Here is a 21,767-nt window from a genome sequence, read left to right as displayed (position 1 = left end):
TCCATCTGGCGCCGACATTTGAGTGCTATCCCCTGCAATACGCCGTGGATTGTTTTTCTCTCTCCGCGGTTACTTCGGTTTTTCTTTCCACGCGAAGCCAAAACTCTCATTCATGGAATTAGGCAAATTGTTCCAACGAAGCAGGGACCCTCCTGAACACGAATTCGTCTTTAAGGCGTTGTTTTTCTTTTTTTCTTTCCCCTGTAGTCAATACGTGGCATTCTCCGTGACAAAATACGCCCGAGTAAATTGGGGCTGTGCTCATCCAATGCAATGAAAGCGACCCGACCGTCATCGGTCGAAACAACTCACGGAAAATTCTGCCGATTCAAGGACGTTTCTATTTTAAACCCCCGGCAAGGTGCAGTGGGCTAATTTAATTAAAGCATCCACCGCTTGTGAGCACGCGGCAGCGGAAAAAAAAACGCACAATGAGGTGGAGGAGGAGGGTGGGATGCGGACATTTGTCCTGTCACGAGTTCATAATTCACATCGGACAGCCGTCTGCGCATCAGCGGTTTTATTTACAAGCGCTCAACGTGATGAAAAGAAAAGAGGTGGGGGGAGTGGAGGGGGGCGAGGAGTGGGGGAGGGGAACCTACACAGACCACCACCACCCTGCCAATGCCTGATAAGGCAATGGCTTTGCGCTGCTCAGTGACTACAATTGCGCATGGCTGTCGAACAAACAAGCACACCAAATAGGAAGACTCTAATGCCTTCATCCGATCGCCACCGCAAAAGGGGGCAAGAGTCCTCCCTCCCTCCCTCCCTCCCTCCCTATCTCTTTCTTAAGGAGACGCAACATCTCACACGATGTAAAAATAGTACACTTGTTTCGTACAGCGAGCTAGAATCTGCAACTCATACGTGTGTGTGTCTATCGAGGTGATACAAATACACTCAACATGCGGCGGTGATGCTGCTACGACGGCAGTGGTGCACCAGCACAATTAACAACAACAACAAAAACCATAACAGATGTGTGCTCTGAAAAAGGTGCCATATAATGTGTGCTATGAGGAAGGGTCATTGCCCCAAAACATCGCTTTTAATTTTTTGTACAGATAACACGACGACACAAAACAAGGGGCGATGGGCGCTACGCCATCAACCAGTAATCCAACGGAGTCAGCAATCACTTTGCTGAGTAATCCCTGCAGAGGGTAATCCCCACCATCTCGGCGCACGTGATGGTGATGAAGATGATGATCGTGATGATGGTGATGGCGATGATGATGGTGTCGGTGGTATTCTGCTTGCGAACAATGGCGAGCGCCTTTACGTTCGAGCGAGCGCTGTCCAGGGCCGGGGGTGCTGAAGAGCGCTGAGCTAACAGCGATCAAACAAAAGGCAAAGATCCCCCGTTCAGCCTTAACGGACTGTTGGGGCAAGTGCTATTAGCGAGCACCTATCAATACTGGCACGGCATACGAGGGGGTCGGTGGCCAGCACCACGCCCGGCCCTCTCTGTCTCCCTAGTGGCGATTTTTTAACACTGCACCACACACACCCACATACAAACACAAAGACACACACACACCTATAGCCACACAGACACCACACTGTCACAAACCACACGTACCGATACGGACGTGCATTCCATCCTTTTGCATATGTTAGCATATAAAAAAGGCGAAGGAAGGCGGTGAAAAACCGTGCACGCACACATATATGTATGCAATCATACATGTTTGCCTATACATATGTACACAAACAATACATGTATACACGTGTATATCTATGCATGTGTGCGTATGCTCATATGTATGTATATGCATACGAGTGTCACATATACATGTACACACATGCATAAATATGTGTATCTATACATACACGTTTACCTATACATGTATGTGTGTATGCATGCACACATGTCCCTGCGCGAATGTTGGCTCCTGTGTTGAATGAGTGCTGCTCATTGCGCTCGCGTGTCGGAGGCACGATGGCAGCAGCAGCATCATCATCACCACCACCACCATCATCATCACCACCACCATCATCATCATCACCATCATCACCATCATCATCACCACCACCATCATCATCACCACCATCATCATCACCACCACCATCATCATCACCATCATCATCAGCACCACCATCATTATCATCACCATCATCATCATCACCATCATCATCACCACCACCACCATCATCATCATCACCACCACCACCATCATCCTAGGACGCGTCTCGCCCCACTCTTACCCGACCAATTCGTTCCGGCGGTGCTCGTCCGGTTGCGCACTGCGAGTACCCAGACTCGAGGAGGAGGACGAGGAGGAGGAGGAGGCGGCAAGAAGTATGACGACCACGGCTCGTTCCTTGCTGCCCTCGCCGCACCACCACCACCACCGCAGCAGCAGCAGCAGCGTACCCGGAGCAACGCTTGCGACTCTCCGGTGCCGGACCGGAGCTGTGTGGTCAACCCACGGAGCGAATGTATTATTTTGGGGGCTCCCCGAGAGAGAGAGGGAGCGTGCGCGCGTGAGGGAGAGTGGCGAGCGAGAGAGAGAGTGGCGGACAGGGAAGAGGAGGAGGAGGAGAGAGAGGGAGAGAGCAGGGCGTGTTTTGCGGGCGATTTTTCCCTCCCTGCATGGGCGATCTGGCGCCGGTCGCGCGCATGCGCCCTCGTACTGCGCCAGATGTTCATAGGGGGGTAAAGAATGGACGTAGTGTATGCACCGTGATGGGTGTTTGCATCGTTATGTCGGGAGCTAGGTAATATATATCTCATCTGTGCATGGGCAGGCTATTGGAATGAGTGCAATGCACACGCGCGCGCACACACACGTACATCAGGACATCATCATCGTCATGGACATCATAATCGTAGGTGCTATGAAGCACAAACACAGCACTGCTATGATTTCAGTGGATGGGTGCATGGCCGACTGTAGCATCATCGTGCTCCAAGATGTTTAATACATCTCATTACCGCAGCGCCAGAGGAATGTGTTTCTGTTTCTCTTGTTGTATATTGTTTCAACGTCGCGCAGTTTTTATTTCGCGCAAAAGCCTTGGTACCACCGTTGGCTCTGTCACGTGATAATTCACGTTACACCCTTTGCGATTGTTTTAACCTAACCTATTACAGCTGTAAACATTATTTTTTTATTTTTGCAGGTCAGGCCCACTGAGTTGTATAGCTCTTTATCAGAAGCGACCTGGGCACAAATGATAGCTCAGCGAAGTGGCTTATTACGTGGAAATGTTTAGCAGCCGAATAGTCCAAACGCACGTTTCTAAATGTGGAGGGAAAAACCGGAGAACCCGGGAAAAAAACCTCGCCAACACGGAGAGAGAGAGAGACATGCAAACTCCAAATATGCAGCAGGCGTCAAGATTGGGATCAAACGTGCGATCTCCTGTATACCAGGTGAGGTAGTTAACATCTCGCCACCGCGGCGAACCATCTAGTATGATTCAGTATTGTTTGGGTCTTTCGGTAAAATCACGTAGATAGGTTCAAAGAAAATAACAAAAAAATACAAAAAAAACTACGACGTTTCGATCGCAACACAAGCGTTCGTCATCGGGAAGAAAAAAATGCTTTCTTTTCTTCCCGATGACGAACGCTTCCTGACGACGAAAGCTTGTGTTACGATCGAAACGTCGTAGTTTTTTGTTATTTTTTGTTACTTTCTTTGAACCTATGTACGTGACTTCACCGAAAGACCCAATTAATATGAATTCCTGCAGTCGCGAAAGCTTTAAGTCAAGATGGTGAGTTCAGTATTTTAATTGAAATATGCGGCGAAGTTATTGCAGTTATCATGCTGCATTGCAGTTCGCAGTGAATGAAGGGAGAGATCGGCTTCTATTTAGAAGGTAGCGAATTTAAAAAAAAATCCCGGTTGTTGCGGATCCACGCGGCCCCATCATCACTCCGGAATCGATTAAATAAGTAGCACGTTGTGAGCTATCAGCTGTTTTATGGACAGGGCTGGCTGCTGGCATAGCAATGTGAACCTTTCCACCACTGGTGCAGGGCAGCCAATGGAGCAGGGAGACATTGACCGGGACTCGTTCACGCAAATGTACAGATCTTTTCATCAAGCCACCGCTGGATGAGGGCCTTGCCACGCCGTGCGGGCTATGGGAGTTATTTGACCATGCTTCACCACGCTGGACAAGTGCGGGAATTGTGGAGGTGGACAGCATGAACGTGGCAGTACGACAATGAGTGTTGCTGCACTACCCTCGACGTAGCCCAGCTCAAGCCTATAACACCTGTTTCTTTTACATCTTGGTCCCTCATTCTGGAATTATCTCACTTAAAAAACCTGCTTAGCTTCTGACATTGGATAAGTTTGGTGGAATGTCGGTGATTTGGCCATGTGTGTTGGTATAAGAACTCACAAACAACAAATACACGTGTTTTATTTATTTCTCACAGCCAATGTGATCCAAAGCATGTTATAGCAATAATTTTCTGCCCACTCGGCATACACACTGACTTGAGAAAAACCAGTTCATCCATTAGCACATTTCATTACTTAAATACCACTGCGATCAATAGACAGTGATTATTTTATTGTTTAGTGTATTCGCCACTATCTATACAGTATTGAAACAACATATTAGGTCATTTAAATGTGCAGTTTTTGAAAAAAATATCTAAAATATATAGCAGTTTGCACCATGCAACTCGGAGATCAAGGTGTTGGCACGTGGTTAGCGTTTCCGGATAAAATCCAAGAATTGCGATAATGAGATTTATCTTTTTTGCAGGAGTGACATGTCATTTATCTTACCCAGTCGGGTGATATGAGAAGCTGATTACCGCCAGCTGCCTCATGTGCATAACAACCTTAGGAAGCCACTATAGGGCTCACCCGATCCTATGCAGAGTGCAACACGTGGGGACAAACTGATGGAATAATGACCGTATTGGTGAAACCGCATTGTTGACATGCTAACTCAATGAGCGCCGCCGATAATGATGTTAACTCCAATTTGCATCAAACATAAACTGACACGAGATGCTGTCACTGCGTAACGGTTATCACGCTGGGCTTGCGACCCAGGACGCCGGTTCGATTCGATCTTCGTGCGCGGTTGTTGAGAAAACGGTGCAAGTTTATTAAATCGATACTCTTTGGTTCTTTCGGTAAAGTCACGTAGTTAGAAATGAAATAAAATAAATCACGACGTTTTCGATCGCAACACAAGCGGTCGTAATCAGGCAAAGGAGTCAGCCTCTAAAGGCAAACTGTTTATATGAACAGTTTGCCTTTGAACAGTTTGCCTTTGAACAGTTTGCCTTTGAACAGTTTGCCTTTGAACAGTTTGCCTTTGAACAGTTTGCCTTTGAACAGTTTGCCTTTGAACAGTTCACCTTTGAACAGTTCGCCTTTGCACAGTTTGCCTTTGAACAGTTCACCTTTGAACAGTTAGCCTTTGCACAGTTTGCCTTTGAACAGTTTGCCTTTGAACAGTTCGACTTTGAACAGTTTGCCTTTGAACAGTTTGCCTTTGAACAGTTTGCCTTTGAACAGTTTGCCTTTGAACAGTTCGACTTTGAACAGTTTGCCTTTGAACAGTTTGCCTTTGAACAGTTTGTCTTTAGAGGCCGACTCCTTTGCCTGATGACGACCGCTCGTGTTGCGATCGAAACGTCGTGATTTGTTTTATTTTATTTTATTTCTAACTACGTAACTTTACCGAAAGAACCAAAGAGTATGGATTCCTGCAGTCACGAAAGCTTCAAATTAAGATTCATTAAATCTCTCCGCCTCTGTCCACACAAGCAGTGTAAGTGGGTTCACCACAGATTTGCCGATCAGCAGGCCGCCATCTGGCTATAATGCCCTCTCTGGGGGGCTCTGTAGGCTCTCTAGAGCTCGGGCAATGTCAAGCTGTACTATTTAGAGGTGTAAGATAGATGACAGAATGTATGCTTCTGTGATCACAAGAGCTGACAGTAATGCAAGTTGTTTTTCGTGAGACTGCAATATGCTCAGGAGCTAAATACCAACGTCGGGATATTCCAGCCACGACGTGAGGGCTTCAGGAGAGAGTTCGGGTACTTTTGCTAAACATCTTCTGTTGAAAGATTGCAGACCACAATGGTTTACTGAACTAAATGGTCCTTGGTTGCATGGCCACGGCCACACTGTGCACTGTCTTTAATATTCCATTCATGAAGGAGAGGTGTACGTCGGCGTGTTGATATTCTGATGCGGATTATGGTTACATCAGTGCCTTCGAGGAGGAGTTGTCAAAGTCAGGAGGTGCGATGTTTGGGTCTCGAACGAGCTGTTACTTCTGGATGTCCGCATCGCCCCCCCCCCCCTGTTTCTTCAACGTTCATAATGACACCTTGCCGATATTAACTATGTTAACCTATTTGTATTTTTTAAAATTATATCTTAAAGCTATTTTATATTCGATATTTATTCAATTTTCTATACTTCAGCCCCTTGGTGTTAGTTAGACTTTTAACCCGTATTATTATAGTAAGACTTGTTTAAAACTTATTTAAGATTTTAGATTCCTATATGTTGAATGTATGCACCATCCTGCCAAAGTAAATTCCGTGTCGGTGTGAACTTTCATGGCGAATAAAACCCTTTCTGATTCTGATTCTGGATCTGGGTTTGGGTTCTAGGATGGTGACAACGGAGTGAGCCCCCAAGGGGAATCGGGGTTGAGTCGGTGGTGTGGTGCTTTTTGTCGAGCCCTTGTTTTGTGGGGCAAGGTGGTTGTCGATGACAAGGCAATGTGTTTATTCCCTTGCAGAACAGCGGACACCAGGGGGTTGGTGTCGGTTTTATTGTCCTAGTTACGGATGCGCATCCCGTTATTTAATTGAGCACCAGGCAGTTTTGAGCACGAGCTCCCGCACCAGACTGGGGCACGATACTCTACCATCGAGCAGATCAGGGAGAGGGCGGTAGCTGGCAGCGGTATCAGCTGAGGCACCCTGGGTCGTTCCTGCAAGTTTCTGTAGCAGGGCTATTCTTGATTCGGTGTTTTTGCAGATCTGTTTTACGTGGGGCCTCAAGGTCAGGCATCTGTCCATGATAACCCCCGAGGTATCTTGGAGTGGGGTCATATTGCTCTGGGCTACCACAGAAGGTCACATCATCAAGGGTGGCATCTGCCGCATTATTGGATCGAGCTTGTGATGGTTTTTGGAAGGATTTTGTCGGAGTCTCCAGCGCAGAGTCGCATTAACCCATAGGCCACAGTAGGCACTGTGCCTAGCGCCTACGAGAACTAAAGGGGCCTAGGAGAAAAATAAGACCAGGTTTGTTGTTTGTTTGTATGATGAATGTATTTACGTAGCAAGGGTAAGCACAGTGTGTATATATACGAAGAGGCAGAGTCATGTCAATCGGTCTTTTTGTTTTTATATATAACGTGAGATAAATTAACAATGGAGATGCATTTTTCCACATTTTTTCATTGCAAAATTAGCAATAACATCTTCAAACGGTGTTTTTTCGCACAATCCCATTCTCAATAGAGAGTAGTGCCGGGGGAGACAAGGCGGCGTTGTGGTGCTACGCGTGAAACAAGCGGAGTGACAGTGGCGGTAGTCAGTAACATGAGGCAACCAGTAGCAACTTGTAGAAAGTTATCACTGAAGGCCTACGACACACAAGTGCATAGGGCCTGCAAGAACCTCAATCCGGCCCTGCTCCAGCGATGGAAATATGCCTCCAATAAAGTTAGACCAAGTGTCAGAGCACTGGTGATGTTTTCAAGGCGTGTGCTCTGCGCAGCAAGGGCGATCCTATCTGCACATATGAACTTTGCGAGTTGATGTACATGGAAGGTCACTTATGCAGATGTTAAATAGTGATGAGCGAGTGCCGACGCCTTGAGGGAGACCAGTGTTCATGCTCCTCTTGCGGCTGTGTTACAGGAGTGAAGTGTACTCATGAAAAAGATATACTCTTGAGCTCACGCCTCTAGGGGGAGATACGCTTCTGCCGGCGGTGATGTAAGAAAGCAATTCGCAGGGCTGCACTTTTACCTTTGTGTTGTTTGTGTTTCTAAATAACTGTCATCCATGAAGTTAAAATGATGATAATAAAATCACTCTACGAAAAAACTGACTTGGTAAAACAAACCCCTAGGGTTTAAAAAAAGAAATGCTCGAGGTAAATGGGAAATGAAGAATGGTTAATGTAATGGCAGCTTGCCAAAACCCTCTTACGAGCATGCAGTTCTCATGAGCAGCGGGGATTGAACTACTGGCCGGGCTCCAGGCGGAGAAAGGGAAATGACCGGCTCCTTTAACTACAATTGGTGGCTTCCAGACCTACTGCAGTGCCCTGCTGCTTTGCCATTAGCAAGACGAGATGCAAACCGAATTGGACACATTAGCAGTTGTTGTTCGCTCCACAGTCTTTTTTTACGTCGTACATATGCACGACAATAGTTTATACCACCAAAAATACATCTCCACATCATCATTGGGGATACCAAAAAATTCCATCAACAGAACTGGATACAGTGCGGTACTGTGTTTCTCAAAGTTTCGTGATATGAATTTGATGAAAATTGGGAGCTGGCCAGTATGGTACGCTCAGCGGTCAGAGGACTTCTGAGATCCTGGGTTTGAAATCCAGGCAGCCAGCCATGCTTAAACCATACCTTCAAGTATAGCAAGCTGATGATGGTCTTAAAAATTATAGCTCTAAGAATAAAATACAAAATGTAAAGTGTGTCATATGGCGAACATATTTATTGGAAAGCCGGTAGGAAAGTCTAGATAAGAGGGATTCAAGGGGTGACAGAAGCAGCTCTGGGTTGGTCTCAGCACAATCACCAAGGATTGCACCAAACATTGACATTACATTTGGTTTCCACTAAATTGAGAACAATTCCAACCCGAGGAATTCAACATTTTGGGTTGACTGATGTGTGGATAGCAGGTCAATTGAAGGGATCTCAAAAGTAGTAATGTGCTTTCTCTTTCTGTGGCACATTCTGGAAGAGTTTCAAACGGTCATTGTGTCTAATGAACTGACATCAATAGCTCATGGTCCACCCTAAATCGCATCCACTACACAAACCATAGCAGACGCGGATACCTGATGCAGAAATTAAAAGTGTAAAACTCTCCAGTGTACGACTGTGATCATCCAGAACAGAACGTACAACATATTCCCGATCCACGAATACGAAGGAGACATCGACAGCGATGCACCCCGCTGCTCCTGACGCGGTTGTCTGGCTTGGCCACCTGGGTGTGAAATTGTCGTTGTTGTTCTGCATATTACATCAGCCGTACGAAAAAAGAAGAAGCGCAATTAGTCTCAAATTGGGGAAACGGTAGAGGTGAAGATATCTGTTGAGTTATTGATTAATATTTATATTTAAGCTCATGATACATGTACTGAATAGCATGTGTTAGAATCAATGTTTATCTATCTATATATGTTGCATGAATGGGTTCACTTTACCGCTGCAGCCACGACAGGTGTTACCATTCACAAATCTACCCCCGAAAGGCATACAGTATATTCATTGATAATAATGTATCGTTTTACATAGTGTCGTTTTGTGCAAATTTTATCTCACACTCGCTGAAGAAAAACAGACAAGCTATAACTGCAGCCAGGTGGCATGCTGGTGCTACCAATATTTCCCCCAGCTCTGCAGTCCTATATATATGTAAAGATGTTTCTATCCAATTAATGAGTGTTTATACGTGTGTTTATTATTTAATATGGGAGGACAATTCATGCGTTTGAGCTGTTGCTATAAACCAATGAACAAATGCATTGTCAATCGAACCAGAGATCCACGTCTTGAATTTTTTATGCCAATTATCGTCTTCCACATTCCACGTGGCACCATTGTACGCGCGTAAGACAGAGTGACAGATGATTCATAATTCATTGTGGGGTTTTTTTTGTCTTACGCAAAACTCCTCCCGGGCCATGCCCACACGCATGCATTCCCTACAACGTGCTGCTCTTGGCGTACCTCCGCATATAAACAGGCAACAGAGAAAAAGTTACGACAATAAAAAAACGCTTTCGCTCCTTACGAAGCGGGGGCCTTGCTCACCACGATTAGACTTACGCAATTTCCATTTATATTAGCTTCGGGTTAATTATGCCGATTGCCCAGTATGTTCCCCGACCGTGCAGGAGAAAACGTGTGAAATACACGTTAATACGTTGCAACTAGAGCATTTGCTAAATTGAACAAACCCGCAAACTGGTTGCTTGATTAATCGTCTAAATGTAAAGGCAAAGGTGGAGCCCTGCAATTGCTTGCCCATTCAGACTCCTGCTGTAAGTGCCTCTAACACAGAGGGTATTTTTTGGACTTACTTCAACGCTGGCCAGCCGCCTTGGAAGACCCCGTACGCTGTACCCCCACCACACGGGATCTGCCCATCGATTAACGGCCGTGTTCCTGCTGAAGCGGTGAGCTCTGGATGGCAAGTGCAGTGTGGTAACCATTATTAGCACGGTAGCATCCTTTTAACATCTTAACTTTCGTGGAAATTAATTGTTTCTGAATTAAAAAGGAAATCCAATGTGTCAAGAAATAGATTTTCAATTACCGATTTTGTTATGAAGGTAGCCTTGTCACCAATGGCGTGAACCAAAGGATGAATTATCACAGGAGCCCAGGGACTGTGGGGCTTTTTCTCCCAAACCCTGGATTGACTTGAAGCCTCCGGGTATCAACGATAGGGCACTGGGGTTGATAATGCCACTGGTATTGTTGACACAGGATCAACGCATACACATCCAGATGGTAGCTTCCATTACATGTCACCCCCTTGCGCCAGCTGCAGTGGTATATTCCTCTCCTTGTGAGTTTCGATCGCAACGCAAGCGGTCGTCATCAAGCCTGAAGACCTGAAGACGACCGCTTGTGTTGCGATCGAAACTTCGTGATTTGTTTTATTTTATTTTATTTCTACCTACGCGACTTTACCGAAAGAACCAAAGAGTATGGATTCCTGCAGTCACGAAAGCTTCAAATCAAGATTAAACAATATATAATGCAGGGAGTAAAGCGCGGTGAGATGCGAACTCAGGCCGAACAAAGACCGAGGCACGTGGGTAGCATCTAGAAGCATCCAGCAGCATCCCGCCTCGTGTGATAACGCTACGCCGAGGCAGCCGCACGACCGCTTATCGCTACTCGCGCTGCGACGTAGTTCCGTTCACTCGATCGCGTTATATCTAATTCGCATCCGCGTTACATTAAAAAAAATGTGTTCCCTAATAAATCCATTGCGTTGTATCCAATTCGCGTAATGAAAACTACGCGCGTCATCGTAGAACGGGCTGTCTGTGCCCAGCTTGTTGTTGCCCACACGGTGATTCACGACAGCTTCTTGTCCCGTCACCAGCTGTCAGCCCATTTTTCAAATGATACGAAAAATGTAAAGTAACACATCCTAGACATGATCAGAGTGGAACCGCGCTGGTCAGTGCGGGTTGATGAAGCTCTGGGTCAAGGGGTGGGCAGCAGGACCGCTTCTGGTATCACTCGCCACTGGTGTTTTGTCGTGGTTGGGAATCGGATTTGAGTCGCCGTTTCCGTAGCCCCAGCGTGCTCTCTCCACTGCAGCACCGCTCCCGACCCGAGCCATCGAAATAATGGGATTCATGGTCCGCTTTTGAGTTTTTCAAAGTACAAGAGAAAACGCTCATCATCGGCGCTGGAGAGTCAACGAAAGCTCCTGTTTCGTGCGGCGCTAATTCTTCCTATTAACCACGATTTTACCCATAATGCATCATGAAGCGGCTTCTTAATACTCGCGGGATTCACCGCGGATAAGAGGAAACGCACGGGAAAATATAACCTTATTACATGCGGCAGGTTTTTTATCCTTCGGATAAGAGGATTATAATCGAGGATTATAATCGAGGATAACTCGTTTCGCGACATTGTTCGCCCACCCCATAGCAGAGAAGAGGCTTTGTCCCCGTGTTTGTGGATTGCTTTGGGAGCACAAACACCACCTTTTGTTTACTTTATTCTGCACGAGCATCGATTGCAAGGCCAATCTCAGAATTAAACGATGCAATGTGGGTTTATATAGCATCTAAATGTGGCTGCACTTCAAGATGTTGCAAATAAATACTAGGAATGTTTACTTTATAGAGAGAAAGAGGCAATCAATCAGGCAGTTTAGGAGAAGAGGGAGATTTTGAGCCTAGACTTGAACACGCACAGGAAGTTGACATCACAGACGGCTGGGGGAAACGCAGTTCCAGGATACAGGGGTAACAGAGGGTGGATACATCATTAACCTTCTCAATGTTGTCCTAAGATGTGTTTGCTAAATTGTACAGCTGTTCAAGTACGGTGAAACGCCATGTTTCGTTCTCATCATTGCAAATCTTTAGCTCTTTTCCTGAAAATAATAGCTCGTCATATTTTTTTAACATGAGTTGTCTGTAAAAAGAAATGTGCGTAAAATCTGGGTGCTCGTAAAAACTAACGAGCCAAGTTATAACTGTGATATTTTTACAAGTGAGAATATTGAAATTTTATCGTACACCATTCCACCGTGGGTTAGTAAATGCAGCATACTTTTGTGAAAAGATGTACACAATTCATAATGAAGGGTTTTGGGTTATATCGCGTAAGTATAAATGTGTCGAAACCCTCCACGACCCGATACGGCCAATCAGTAAGGGATTTGTCACGTAAACGAAACGCCAAATAGTTACTACTTCAGCCCACTGGTGTGTTGGAGGGTGAATCCACAACATTTAACAATCCGAGTACGACAAATCGCCCGATGATGCTGGGCTGAAGTAGTGAACTATTTGGCGTTTTGTTTACGTGACAAACCTGACTGGCTGTGTCGGGTGGTTGAGTGTTACGACGCATTTATACTTACACGATCTACCCAAAAACCTTCATTATGAATAATATTGGTCGCAAAAGCCTACGTGTTAAACTGATGTACACAATTCGTCTGTACCCATAGTTATATGCGTAGACGATATTTTGGAAGGCCCGTCGAATATTTTTTCTGGTTGTGCCGTGTGCCGTTCGGCACGATGTCCAATGTTTTTTTCTCCACGCGAGGCTCCTGAAAAAGCTTCTGGCACGTGTAGCGAAACGTCAGACGACATGCTCAGCAACGCACGGTGCAACCCGATAAACATGCTTGAGAGCTACACACCTCCGATTAAACACGGTTGGCTACGTACGTTGCGAAAGACGTTCGAAATACATACATACATACACAGCACAACCGTGAAAATGAACGCGGGAGTAATCTTTTGGAAATTCAAAACCCATGGTTGGTTTAGATCTGACGTTGTTTTAATGCAAATTAGAATGAGAGGTGACCGAGTGAACAGGCTTCAGAGCACTCGGCCATGACTGCCAAGGTCTTTGGTTTGAATGCAGGTTTCAGGCACCCACGATTAAACCGGGTTCTCAGGGTGGGGAGTTCATTGTATGTGTCACCAATGAATGCACACCCAAAGCAAATGAATCTTCGCTTTGGACTACATTTTAGTCAAATAAAAGCTCCGTGAAATGAAACAACATTGGGTTTACAGGACTGCCATTCCTCTGCAGCAGTGTGTGTGTGGGGGCAAGTGCAGCGCTCCCCAGCGGAGAGAAGAGGGCACTGGAAGGGATCTCAGAAGTAGTTCTGCAGCATCACATTTACGGGCCGTTTTCTAACGGGATCCGAGAGAGATTCCAAGTGGATACGGCGCCTCGTGTCATCACAGTGACAGCAATAAGGACAATAAATGGGTGCCTGTTGTGTCCAGATGTCCATCTCACAGCTTGAGAAGGTCAACTTGGCCCCAAATAACCTCAGCCAACAACTGGGCACAGGTTGGACCAGGTGTCGCCAACCTGCGGCTCTTTAAGGCCCGCCTCGTGTGATGTTATTTAAGGACCACCGTCACGTATTCACATGCATTGCGGCTCTTGAAATAGAGGTTTTTTTTTAAACTAAAATTCGAAAAAAATGCCTTTTATTGTTATTTTGGTTGCTGACCGCTGGGTTTAGACCATCCACAACATCACGAAATGATTGCATCTGGGCAGCATGTGACAGGGCAATTCCTTTTTTCTCAATTCATTCCAGTTACGCTATAGGCGTCGTATCACGAAATGAAAAAGTCCATTAGGTTATATGCAGCACCTTTTTCCCCTGTGTGCTAGAACACGGTCCGTGGAAGTGATTTTTTTTTCCATAGGACTTCTGAAAAGTCCTTTGGGTGGCTTCCTCCACACAATGAGGCGACTCCTTTGCGCCCACACACTGCGGATGTGTAAGAGGTCGTCATGATCCAACACCGGTCACACCGATTACCAGGAGAATGAATGTGACAGTTCAATATCGGAATATTTTGAATTCTAAACGCATCCTTGACAGCCATATCATTTTGCAATAGCTGCAGTGAGGTAACTGGTTATATGCTAAATAAAATAGAACTGGTCATTATAATTGTTTCAATTTTTAACAAACCCCCATCGTGTAAAAAATGGAGTCTCCAACTCTCATCCACTCTCTACTTAACTCCATTTATGTTCTTTGAAGAAGGGCCAATGGCCCGAAACGTCACCTATGATGTATATATGTTTTTAATATTAAGGCTACACAACACAGTGTCATTGACAAATGAATTGAGTTGTGTTTCTTACTGGGCAAAGCACTCGGCATGGCTCCGAACAGCAAATGGTGCTCAACTTCTGGCCGGCACATCTAGGCCCTAACTGCATTCCGTGATTTAATCACAGACGGCGACTCATGCATATTTCATCACGATCATTAAAAGAGAGGGAAAACTGCAGTGTGCAAAAAATGTACGACTACATCCTGCCCGCTAATTTCCGTTTTACCCACGAAGGAAACTGGGACTATTTCAGTCAGACCGTGGATTTAAAGGCATCACCTTCAAGGCGATTTACGCTTCAACGCTGGCTATGCTTTTAAATAAACCAGACCACCGCTTTACGACGGCGCAACATGAAATGCCTTCATGTATAATTTCAACGCGCCGTGAATTATCGTTGCGGCCTGGGTTTGCTCGCGTTGGTGCAACCACATAATGACGCGAGCTTGTCGGAAACAACGGCGGAAACAACGGCAATCGGTTTCAACAGTCAAGCGGAGTTGTACTCAGGGATAATTAATTCCTTAATGGTGCGTAAATCCTCGCGCAAGTACGACGGGACTGCCAAGTTGTTTTTTTTTCTCTCCGCACGCATCTGTTGGGCACAATAAACACGGCGAGCGACCGAGGCGTAGATTGCGTTTAATACGCACGCGGCCAAGACCGGCCTGCAGCGCGTTGTCGGCGTACGGTGCGAAAGAAGTTCAACGTGTGAACGCACACTGGAGAGACAGGAGGAAGGTAACGTGGATCAGATATCGTACGCAAGTTAGAGAGACATCATATAACGCCATATTGACTGTTGATAAAAGGAAGCGAGGTTTGGGCAGACAAATCATGGCCTGAAGGGATGATAGCCGGTGGTCGATTTTAATGATGGAGTGGCATCCAAAGGAGTGAACAAAAATACAAAGATCCCTCCTATAGCCTCAACAGACTGTTGGGTCAAGTGCTATTAGCGCACACCTATGAAGGCCAGCACGGCACACGAGGGGGTGGGTGGCCAGCACCACGCCCAGCCGCCTTCGTCTCCCTAGTAGGTTTTTTTACACACCGCTTCAGGTACTCATTTGAGGCTGGGTCGACCTAGGGGAAGCCCAGCATCGGTAGAGATAATCGTCACCGGTGTTGGCAATGAGCGGGGAATCGAACTGGGGTCGCCGGGTTCGTAGCGCAGCGCGCTCACCGCTACCCACTACGGCTCCCCCAAAGGCCTGAACAACGCCCTCGGAATTTTCCTCCACTGTGTAGACGGAGCTATGGCATCAATTCATGCGAAGGTGTTCGGTTGACTGCTGCATTGCAAAGCCATGAACGATAGAAACGTCTTGGTTGGAGGCCTTCATCTTCCAGTGAATGATACATGACTGATGATGATGATGATTTAACAAGGCCTCTCAGTAAGAGGTTAACGTTACTATTGGAGCACTGTGATTGCATTCGCGCGAATGCGCCACTGTATCAATGCTGCAACTATTACAGGTCAGACGACTGAGTTGTTTTCTCACACTGAAGAAATATGTTGATGTTTTGGCTATCTCATTATATCATTCCCATATATTTACACTGCGTGCTATACATTGGAAGCCAAGCAATGTTTCAGTGTGGACAGTGCTTGGATTGCGTTAATAGGTTGTAATAAGTGTTCAGTGCAGTGTAGCAAAAAATATGTTGCTATACTCTACTTCTCTGCTGCCACCTTAACCAGCATGGCGAAGTATGGTCGTGTAACAACAATGATCCATGCAGATGTGGCGTTGAGGCCCTCATCCTGCAGCAGACGGACAAAATTGACGCGCACGTGTGTGTACTTCTGTACATGAGGGCTGAGGAATTTTAAAGGGTTCTGTAAAACAATTACTTTTACCGTCCACTGGCATGTACAAAGCCCCAGCAGTAGTTTACAGCAGACCATGCGTGGAATTCGCCATGGCCCCAGAGCTCGATGTACATTGGTTACCTCAATTCCTCGTTGTTTCCTGCTGATCGTGCCCATTTTCATGCGCATTTCCTGCTGGTTTCAAGTCAGGCTGCGCTGCCTCGCTCCTTTGAAATGTCACCTTTGGCGCCGCGTGAAGGGGGCAGCTGTGGATTCGTGGATGCATGTGCGCGGTTGGCATCGGCCCTTGGTGTAACGGAATTAAATTAACCCTCAGCCCCTACCCCAACCGTTTAATTATCCTACGCTGCTCTGTAGCCCTGCGCCTGGGCCTCCACTTCCCCCAGCCCATCGACCACGGAGCTATTAATACTAAAACTGTTAAAACATTTTTGTTTTTATTTTAACCAGGTAAGGCCCCACCGAGCTGTATAGCTCTTTTTTTCAGAAGCGACCTGGCCCCAAAATGATAGCTCAACGAAGTGGCTTATCACGTGGAAAATTATCGCAGCCGAATAATCTTAGAGGCATGTTTCTAAACGTGGAGGTAAAAAACCGGAGGACCTGGAGAAAACCCCATGCGACCAGTGGGATAGCATGCAAACTCTAAATATGCAGCAGGCTCCAGGGTCGGGATCGAACCCACGACCTCCTGCATACCAGGCGAGGTAGTTAACATTTCGTACAGTTGTACTGCCTGCACCCTCAACAGCTTTGTCAGCGTGTGCATGATTTGGTAACCGCAATCCCTTCCAGCTAAACCATAGGGTCGTCAATAATTAAACCCTTCGGCGATTTGATGTATTGTAAGCGATTCGTGGCCACAATTCGATTATTTAAAACATCGCTTATTTCCCCCCCCCCTTTTTTCAACCGCCTCGCGTGAATTATTTATCCTTTGTCGGTGTCATTTGCTCAGTGTTCTTTGCTCCTCCATAAGCTTGCATGTAACAATCGAGCATCATTTCCATATAATTTTCATCATTTGAAAATACAGATTTTCAGCCAGTTCAGGCAAGTGATTTAGGGCTGTATCGTCAGCCATAATAAGAGTAAATACTTACCGATGGTCATCTATCTCATCCGTGCTGGCCACTGCACTCCCTGGGCCCAATTGAATGTTTGCGCAGTGCCACGGGTTTGTTGGATGAGCGACTGCTTTTTTTCCTTATCTTTGTCTCCACAAGGGGGCGACCTAATCAGTCCACATTTATTCTCGCTCTGAAGAACTCTGTGGGATTCTCAACACACTGCGCCCACCCCCTGGGTTTTCACGTCCACGTTGGAGAAATGATACGCAGCACTGGAAATTCAAAGCACGCGTCTCTTTTCGCTCGTCGAGTGCATCTTCATCTTATCGGAGGCACTTGCCACAATCCACTGCTGGATGAAGGTCTCCCTCAGGCCCAGTTGTTCGGCGGGGGGGGGGGGGGGGGGGACTGTTCGACCATACTTTACCACGCTGTTCAGTGCGAGTTGGTGAACAGGGGCCACACCCGGGGACGGTTGAGATCTCACGTGCCGCCGATGTTGGCCATGGCTCGGAATCACACTCGGCTGACAGGGTTCAGAGTGCAGTGCGCCAACTGCTTCGCCACCACTCCACGTATCGTACATTTCCTTCTTGAAAATATATCATTGAGAGCGGTCCGTGCATTTTTAATGAGCAGAGTGGCGGTACAGTGATTAGCACACTGCGAAATATATCCTGAAAACATTCCTTCGCTCCTCTGTCTCGTACGTCTATGCTGTGTGTGTGTATATAAACGCATGCTTACTCCCGTGATGCACATCGCAGGTGTGTCCACCGTCCCGAGAAACATGTTTGCATTGAATGGCACTCTAAACCCCGATCGTGTGGGCTCGCCAAACAAACCCTCAACATAGCTCATGGAGGTCATCATCCCACCGCTGTAGACTGAACGTCTGTAAATTAGGATTTTTTTTACTATTGCCATTATATATATTTTTAGTATTTGTCCATCAATTTGCCAAATTTGACAGACCAAATTCAAGAAGAAGAAAAAAAACCCCTCACGAATCCCAGTTAAAGATACCTTCGGGATTTACACTACGCTATGCGACGATGTGCTTGTCACTGCACTAAGTCAGCTATGTCGTGGAAGATTTTTTTTGCCAGTATTAAAATATGAAAAATGAGAATAGGCTTTATCCTCTCTGGCAATAAAGCAGGTTACCATTCGCCTTTCGGCGTTCTCTGGTCTGACACTGGTGAGACGAGGCCATAACGAAAGGCTGTCTCTGGTGTAGTCCAATCAGTTGAAAAGACAATGCATCATCTATTATCAGAGCCATGATTTGTTTGCATGTTCACCACAAGTACTGAGTGTGGCTAATGCAGTAACTTGATTCCTTGCAAAAGGTGTATATTTGGTGTTTGACCATCTTAACACCTGTTATATTGCCAGAAAGGGTAAAACTTATTCTTATTTTCCTCGCGTTAAGATCTGCAGCCCAACATTGGGTCGTGATAAATATACACACCAAGATTCAAATTCTAACCTCATCTGTCTCTTCCCCCTCTCTCTGCCCTTTCGTTCCCAGCCCAGCCGTGAAATGCATTAAACAAACAATTCACGAACCACCTTCGTGAAAGAGCAATAGGGGTGACAAAGAGCAGGCCAGCGATAAAGCTAAAGCCGCCCGTTTGTTTCAAGTGCGAAGGGGCTTTTCTTTGACCTGCGAAATGGCAGTGTTTGTGTGGCATTCACCGGTTCATTCCCAGGGCTCGGATGCATTGCCGAGTGCACACGACCCTCGACTGTGCAATGCAGCCACATCACAATTATCCCTGGTAATGGTGGGAGGAGGGAGAGGCAGATTTGAAAAAATATATGCAAAACACATGTAAATCGGAGTATAACAGCATGTGTATTGTTTACATTCGCGGTGGTGAGATGTTAACTACCTCGCCTGGTATATAGGATATCGTGGGTTCGATCCCGACCCTGACGCCTGCTGTATATTTGGAGTCTGCGTGTCTCTCTCGCCGTAGTGGCATGGATATTTCTCCGGGTCCTCCCGTTTTCCCCCTCCACATTTAGAAACGCGCGTTTAGAGTATTTGGCCGCTGTACATTTCCACGAGATAAAAAGCCACTTCGTTGCGCTATGATTTGTGGCCAGGTCGCTTCTGAAAAAGAAGCGATATAGCTCAGTGTAGAACGTGTTGCTTGATGCCATCGTTTCGTGGTGCGATAAAGCGTGGGTCACTCCCAACTCTCCCAAGACCTCCTGCCAGTGTGGAAGAGAAAGGCCAAAGTGTCCTCCTTGGAGGTGCTCTCCGGAGCTTCGTCTCCGCGGAGGCCCTTTTCGTCAGCAGCGGAGTGAGCACGGCCGCTCCTTTTGTCTTTGCCTCCCATATTTAAATAATTGATCACCGAGGGGCGGACGAGGAGCGGCTAAAAATAGAACGAGCGCGTAACACTGTAGGTGGGAATGTGCACACGCGACGCCGTACCCCAGTGTATATCTTTTCCAGCGCAATAACCGGCAAACCGTATGATCCGCCCAAGGGATAATCGAGAGTCACCTCTGTAACGATGCGAGCAGTTTAATTGACCCGCACCTGGCGGGGAGTGGGGGGGGGGATGACCCTGCCACAACGCTCGCCGTCCACGTGGCCCTAGGGCCTAGCCCGAATATTTCTCTAATGGTGGTAACCGCCCGAAATGGTGACTCTGACATTGTGTCGACGTCTTCATAACGCCAATAAAAGTGAATTGTGGGCAACAACAACAACAAAAACCTCATGCAGCTGTGTAGCTTACTTTCCAGGCTAGGCTGCGTGTTGAGTGGTTTCCCATCGTCTTGTGCCACACGCTGCTGAAGGCATCTTCAGGAATTCAAGAGGCATACACTCAATTCAATGACCTTGTTTATAACTCTGTTATCGCAATCCACTTTCATTTATCCACATGCACCTACTGACATCCATAAATATTGTCCACCGCCCGTGGTCGGTACAGATTTCTGCTGTGGCTTTGTGTGGACTAATGCACGATGTGGGTGAACTGGTAAACCCAGTTTGAGCTCCTCAACAGCAACGACTGAGTGATGAGATTGTTTTAAAACCCTGTACTGCTACTGTAATTACAGAATCCCAGAGATGAAAGCCACACATTAACCGGCATCTGTGTGTAACCCGTATGCACGGTGATAGCCAAAACAGAGAAGTACATTCGTAAGAGTGTAATTCATATACAAGCACCTGCCAGTAAGGTCGGTGCCAAATTTCAGATGAGGGTGGTGCCGAGTGGCCCAACAGGGCAGTTTTCATCGCTGCGTTCCTGTTCATGCTGGCTGGGTTATTTTTTTGTTGGCAAGGGATCTTTATGCAAATAGTTTAAGACCATTTTACAAATTAACCAAGGGATTTTTGTTTGTTTTCTTTGCTAAGCCAACTTTGTTGCTAACGTGCCCTTCATACATATATACAATATATATGTAAATACTGCCCTGGTTAAATACAAACCAGTGAAAACACACTGGTGCATCTGCACTGGCAAATGTTGCATCGCCTCCCTTGTTCAGCCAGATTTAACCATCAGGGGTGAACCAAAGGTCTTCTCAACTCCAGTTCACGCGGCCCACCGTGGCACATCCTATCCATTATTATCAATTGGTCTTTGTTCAAGTGCGTATTCAATATTCACATCGTGCGCACACAGAATTTGTCTTTGTGTGTCCTGATAACGGCCGAAACCGGTGATGAATATCTGAACTAGTCCTGGGCCTGCCCTAGGTCGACTCAGCCATAAATGACTATCTGATTCAACGTGTAAACATCGCCACGAGGGAGACAAAGGCGACCGGGCGTAGTGATGGCCACCCACCCGCTCGTGTGCCGTGTCAGCCTTAAAATCGAACCGCACTTGCCCCAACAGTCTCTTAAGGGCTATACGGGGGATCTGCGTCTTTGTTCTGTCATACGTGATGCACAGGGTGGTCCAGATTTATTGTGATCGCCCCATTTAATTCTCTAAAACTTACTATATATTTTTTAAAAGTAAGGTTTATTTAAAACAGACATTAATATGGAAAGGACGAAAAAAAGTTCTGGGTCAATTAACTGTGGGTTACAAGAAATCTGGACCACCCTGTAGGAGCAGGGCCCTGCACATAACGTCGAGCGAGCACTGATCGACATTCACGGGGGGTGGGGGGGCGGTGCAGGGGTAGGGGTAAATGAAGTCGACATTAATGTTCGAGTTGATCATGTGCGTTGCGTTCATTCAATTAAGACAGACCTGCTGGCGGCACTCTGCAGGCGATTGC

General features: G+C 46.4%; 1 protein-coding gene and 1 long non-coding RNA gene across 4 annotated transcripts in view; both read right to left on the bottom strand.

Annotated features, from left to right (window-relative positions):
- LOC116942418 (synapsin-2-like) overlaps nucleotides 1-2,572 on the bottom strand; it is a 118,078-nt gene extending 115,506 nt beyond the window's left edge. For 2 of the 3 annotated variants that reach the window (XM_032954323.2, XM_032954321.2), the window contains exon 1: nucleotides 2,212-2,571. The gene's annotated coding sequence lies outside the window, so the exon portion shown is untranslated. Of the gene's footprint in view, nucleotides 1-2,211 lie in introns of all 3 variants that reach the window. The other variant, XM_032954319.2, reaches the window with a different exon arrangement.
- A 4,625-nt stretch (nucleotides 2,573-7,197) lies between these two features.
- Nucleotides 7,198-21,531, bottom strand: LOC142924569 (uncharacterized). The gene is made up of 3 exons (XR_012941680.1): nucleotides 20,261-21,531; nucleotides 10,305-10,407; nucleotides 7,198-9,231 (listed from the first exon to the last, which is right to left on the bottom strand). It is a non-coding gene; the product is annotated as an uncharacterized LOC142924569 (long non-coding RNA).
- Between the last annotated feature and the right edge of the window lie 236 nt (nucleotides 21,532-21,767).

The sequence above is a fragment of the Petromyzon marinus genome, chromosome 14, assembly GCF_048934315.1.
Source record: "Petromyzon marinus isolate PM22_M1 ecotype Great Lakes invasive population chromosome 14, UKy_Petmar_22M1.pri1.0, whole genome shotgun sequence".
Taxonomy (NCBI): domain Eukaryota; kingdom Metazoa; phylum Chordata; class Hyperoartia; order Petromyzontiformes; family Petromyzontidae; genus Petromyzon; species Petromyzon marinus.
Note: the sequence above shows the minus strand (reverse complement) of the source record. Positions and strands in the feature narration are given on the sequence as shown.